Raw genomic sequence first — 6108 nt, 5'->3', positions numbered from 1 at the left:
TTTCATGGTTCTCATAGATAATGTGACTGCTCCATAATTATCCTAATTTATTTTGCTTTTATATTTTTGGTTGCATCATTTCACTTTCTGCTCTGCCATTTCCCAAATCATTTACATAGGAGGCATTATTTCATATTTTCTCATTCCTATAATAAGCTGCACATGAAGACACCACTGGTACCATTTTCAGTCTGTACCTTTGAATATGGAGGAAAACCTTTCCTCTGCTCTATATCAATTCCCTACTCTCCAGTTAGAATAATTTCCAATAGTAAAATTGGAAAAAGAGAAAGAAAATCATGGTGAAATAACAGATGTAGAAAATTCACTGGATTTTTCTGACCAGTTCAACCAACGTGAACTATTAGGGAATACATGTGCACCCCATTCCCACTGGTACTCACTGTCTCTGGTTAGGCAATTCTGATGAAGACAAGGAACAAGATGGAAAAGTGAGGAATGGTATCATTTGCAAAAAAAAAATGGAGAAGTATTAAAGCAAATTTTTGTTTGGGCTGCTGAAAATAATCGGCTTACTACAGTGCAGACACTGCTTTCCTAAAAGGCCACTCATGTGAATACTAGGGATGATGATGAGTATACCTCTCTTCATCGGGAAGCCTCCAGTGGGCACTTAGACATTGTCCATAAGTTGGTGGCTCAAGGCAGATATTCATGCAATTACTGTGAATGGCTAGACACCCCTGTACAGTACTTATATGTTGAATAATACCAGAGTGGCTGCTTTCTTAGTTCACATTGAGGCAGATACCAATGCCCAAACTAAAGTCCTCTTGACTCCCTTGCATCTTACTGCTTGGAATAGAAATAGCAAAGATATGCTGGATCGCCTTCTATTGAAGCATTATATCAAACCAGGTCTGAAGAACAACTTGGAAGAAACTGCATTTAATATTGCCAAAAGGATAAATATGTATCACTACCTCTTTTAAATTGTGGAAGGCTGTAAAAATTGTTCTCCTAACTCATAATGGTTTGGTTAAGATTCTTAAATTTCAAAAATGCCAATCCATCTTTGTGTCTGTACAAAATATTTTCACAATACAAAGCAACAGCAATATCTTACTTTAAAAATTCATGGATTCCATAGTATTCTTCAATGAATTGCCTGACTTTGATGTCAAAATGTATTCAAGAGTTGTTTGTATACATCTATAATGATTTCTGCAGGGTTTGTGATTTTTAAATCAGAAATCACTTTACCTTATCTGTTGAAATGAGTAGTACAGAAACTAAAAATATTTCTGGTGCTTGTATGAAAAAAGTATATTTTAAAATACTCTGTATTTTGTTTGTATAATGTCCATAATCTATTTAATTCTCTCCTAGATATAATACTTTGAATTATACATTGTTTTATAATATATAGGTTCGTTAATAAATGTGTTATCTCAGATAGCATTCCATATAGAAAAAGTTTAAGATTCCTTTTTTTCCTAGGTCCTTATAGTATTTTATTTCTTTGGGATAAAATGACAATGTTATCCAATTTCAAATGTTTTGTAAAGATTGTGCTATATAAAGGCCATTCTAAGGTGAGGATTTAACGCACTGATGTCAAACTAACTTTCAGTTCAATGAATTACATATATTGTTACATTTGCATTTTAAATTTTTTATTGTGAAAATACTGTACAGAGGGGTTACAATTACATGGGCAAGATAATGAGTACATTTCTCATCAAGCATTGTAGCCTCCTCCTGTATTTGCCCTCCCCATCCATTCCCATCCTTCCCCTGCTCCCCCACTCAATCCTCCCTGCTACCCCTCCACCCGCACAAAGTTGTAAAGTTCATTTTTCGACATAACGACTTGTATTTTTGTAATCAATTTTTTAATAACTGTTTTTCATTTCTTGCATCTCAAGAATGAAAAATATGGAATATTTCACAAATTTTCATATCATCCTTGTGCAAATGCCATGATAATCTCTATATTGTAGTAATTTGGGTAAACGTCCTGCTGAAGCATGTAGTATCCTGTAAATTTAAGTAGTTATTGATGCAATCTTTATACAGGCATATATCCTTGGTTGACTGTTTTTAACTAGGAAACCTTATTGTTCCTAAAAATGTTATTGATCTTACTTCTCTAAAATTCTGTGTATATTGGGAAAAGCTTATATTGTTTGGTCGATTGCTCACATTTGCAATTTTTTTGTCAATGACTATTTTAAGTCTTTTTCATTTTAAATTTGATCATACTTTGAAGCCTTTATAGCTAGGTCCAAAGGTGATTGTTTTTCAAGAACTTATTTATAAACTGAGTTAGCTTTGTGGAGTTAATGGATTCAAAGTAAGCCTTGCTTAAGAGCTACTTCTAAACTTCTGCAGCTTAAAAATTCCTAAATGATGTCTTACTGGTACAAATGTCTACCTGACCCTTTACTCTTCTTCCCTGTAGCAACAGACCAACCAGAATATCTTACCCTGACAGCATAGATTTTCTTATTGGAACAAAACTAATATTAGTTAAAAGGGATCATAGAGAGATAAACAGTTAAGGCAGAATCATTTAGGCTAGAAGGTATTTTATCAAAATATAATTGTTTTTTATACCTAACATTTCAATAGTAGCTAAAGCCAAGAAGGTGAAAAAAATTTCACATGCATGATTACCAAATGTCCTGGCCAGTCTACCATCCATCCAGGCAGGAATTTACACTACTGCCTTTCTTTCATCAAATATTTTCATAGTTACAAGAGAAGTCTATATGTTTCTCCTCGATAATAGGCCTTAAATTGGTAATGTTTTAATCACAGTGTTTCCTCTTGTCTCTAGGCTGTAAATCTCCAAATGGTAAAGCTTTAGGTCCAACTCTGCCAAACACTGAGGTAGAAATAAGGGAATAATATTTTAAAACACAGTTGCCTTTGATACCGTAACCACAACAGAACATTGCAAAACATGTGCCTTTTTTATTATATTTTATAGTTATATATTTTATATTTATACGTGCTGATATTTTATTTCACACAGTGGAACTTACTAGAATTAATTGATAATTTGACAAATAAATAGATATTTATTACAATAAATAGATTGGAATATAAATAATAAGGTTTAGAATGTACATTAGAATATAAAAAGTATCAATGCAATGTCTTTGGTATAAACTTGTGATATGTTCTAAGTATTCTTGGTCTTCTGAATTCACATTGTAAAAAAAAAACAATTGTTTTCCTCTAATGTATAAGGGATTTTACTCTGCTGCTCTGTTTATTGTTTTAACTCACTGGTTGCAAAATGTTTTTCTCTATATTTCTGAAGCATTTCTACTGATTGTACCCAAATTTTGCTGATACGATATCTAAAAGGTATTATTCTTCTGCAGGACCCACGGTTCCTAGGATCCCAGGTCTTAGTTATCCTCTTCATCTGATAACAAGGGGAAGATTTCTCACCTAGGTTCATGAAACATGCCAACAGAAAGTAATTGAAAATCCATCTCAATTCCTTATGACACCAGAATTAGTGGTAAGCAATTGTGTAATGCAATGCAACTTAAAATGAAAGATGAGATCACGAAATCTGAGAGAAAGTACAGTAATTCAAACTTTCAGTTTACAAATGACCAGCCCATATGAGTGACCAAGATCACAAATGTCACAAAATTATTTTTAATACCCCTCTTCTAATGATTACTCAAAGATTTCAGTCCAGCATAAGTAGGCAAAAAAATAGTTCCTAGAACGATAGATCCATAATTGGTCTACCAAGGCTAGGCAAACTTGAATTACAGGTCAAATATAATTCACAAAAACATTAATTGAGAAGATCGTTAATGCTTCAAAATACTGGTACTTCAGTAAAACTTGTTTCTGTAGAATAAAAATGTTATCATTCTCAAACCAATGATAACCTACACTTAATCTCCTGAAAACAGATTCCTTTTCAAATAATCTTTTAAAAATCACATTCACCAAAATTACATTTGACAAGTAGACAATATTGACATTACAAATTTTTCAAGTTTAGGGTGCAAGTTACAATAGAGTTGTTTTTTTTACCCAGCACTAATGCCAAACAGGTTCAACCATTCATTAAAGTGTAGAAATAGTACCACCCACCATTTGTGTTGTTCAGTATGTGCCTTACAGAAATGTGTCAAATAGAAAAACCTCCCATAATTCAAACCCAAACACTAGCTAATAAAGTAAGTTTAATCACTTACTAAGGTATATATATATTTTTTTGCCAGTCATGGGGCCTGAACTCTGGGCCTGGGAGCTGTCCCTCAGCTCTTCAGCTCAAGGCTAGCACTCTACCACTGGAGCCACAGCGCCACTTCTGGCTTTTTCTGCTTATGTGATGCTGAGGAATCGAACCCAGGGCCTCATGCATGCAAGGAAAGCACTCTACCACTGAGCCACCTTCCAAGCCCCTAAGGTGCATTTTAAAATGTCACAAATAGTTGCTTTATCATATGTTATTTTATGTTTTACCTATCAGTCTAACATAGTAAGAAATATGACTTAAAGTCATGAATATGGGTACTCATCAGAGATGTGACAAACAAAAAACCTGTCTTCTATTTCTACCATATTCCTGTATAGTAGAAAATCGTAGTCTTCTACTTTTTCCAAAACTTATAGGTAGTAGAAAATATTATCCCATGTAAAATAAAATAATCATAAACCTTTTTCAAAGCCATTTATAAAATTTGGTAGTTAGGATTATATTCTAAGCCATTTTTAAACTTTCTTGTTGACTAAAGATTAATCTTCCAAATGGATGAGAATAAAATCATGTCTAGGTGCTTCACCTCTCCAGTCTTGCAAATTGTTATTGCAGATGAATGAATTATGGAAATATAAGCTGACATCAGTTCAAGTGTATGCAGGATTGAAACTCCATGGATAGTATATAAAACTTTCAGAATATTAACAGTTTAACAGAATGACTATCAGGAAGTTGAAACCAGAGAGGAATAATAGTAAAGACAGAATGAATGAAAAATGGAACAAGGGGCAAGTACAGCTAGAATACTCAATGTACACATGTGATAAAGGAAGTGATAAATCTGAAATACATCTTGGAGAAGGGTTGGTTGAGAATGATAGAAGGAGTCACTCTGATCCAGGAGCATTGGACAATTAGATGGACATATTTATTGTAATACACTTGCACAACCTTTTGAAATTTAATTAAAAAACACAACAAAAAACAAAAACACACAAAAATCACAACCAAACAGCAATCTCTAGAGAGGAGTATATGACCTCTCAAAATTTTAAATAGTTCATGAAGGGTAGTCTGGGGAATAGCAAACAAAGCTGTTCAAAGAGGGCAGTTTGGTGTAGCAGAGAATTTTGAACAGATTTAAGTAGATTGTCTAAGGTTGTGAATCACCTACATCTGCTGCAAATATTTTCTTCTGTGAGTTCTCTTTGTCTGAAATGGATACTCCAGTCCTCAGCCACACTTGATGGCTTGTGAAGATAGAATGGAAGAAACAAGATCAAGAATCCATTACTCCATTGGAGACAGAAGAGTCCTCTATGTTTTCTCTCATCTCTCTTCACTACTCTTTCTTCATACTTTTAAGTCAAGTGATTTTGAATTATATCTTTCATTCTTTGTTCTGGCAAAGTAATTAGCCAAACTAGTTTCCTAAATATTATTTGCCATTTTTTTTCTACCATGCTGTTTACTTGTCCAAGGGAGTCCATTAAGCTTCACCCTTGCATTTGGTTGCCACGAAAATCCAACATCTATGTTAATGAGGACAAACTCTAATGTAAAACTTTGTCTCCAAAAAACCGATTCAAGAAGCTGTGATCACAAATATTTAGCTATACTTTTTTTCTTTTACCTTGAAAGTCTTCTTGTGTCTAAAGTTCCACAAAAATAAATACTCCACTACTTTTTGGTTCAATCACTTCTAACCTCAAAGATATATTTTGCTAACAAGATGCTTAGAGGAAACTGAAGTATACTCCACTTTTATGTTCTCTCTTAAGACTCTCCTTAGATACCATATCAGGATCAGTGAAGTTATTCTTTGCAAAATTATTTCAATAGATTATTTTTTCTTGGTCTTGCATTTGCTCAGAAAGATGTATGGAACAGAATAGAGTTAAATC

General features: G+C 33.5%; 1 pseudogene; it reads right to left on the bottom strand.

The window, feature by feature from the left end:
• Positions 1–1893: 1893 nt before the first annotated feature.
• LOC122116450 lies at positions 1894–1993 on the bottom strand (annotated as a pseudogene).
• Positions 1994–6108: the final 4115 nt, after the last annotated feature.

The sequence above is a fragment of the Dipodomys spectabilis genome, unplaced genomic scaffold (assembly GCF_019054845.1).
Source record: "Dipodomys spectabilis isolate Male_0828 unplaced genomic scaffold, ASM1905484v1 ptg000134l, whole genome shotgun sequence".
NCBI lineage: Eukaryota > Metazoa > Chordata > Mammalia > Rodentia > Heteromyidae > Dipodomys > Dipodomys spectabilis.
This window is presented reverse-complemented; position numbering and strand designations above follow the sequence as displayed.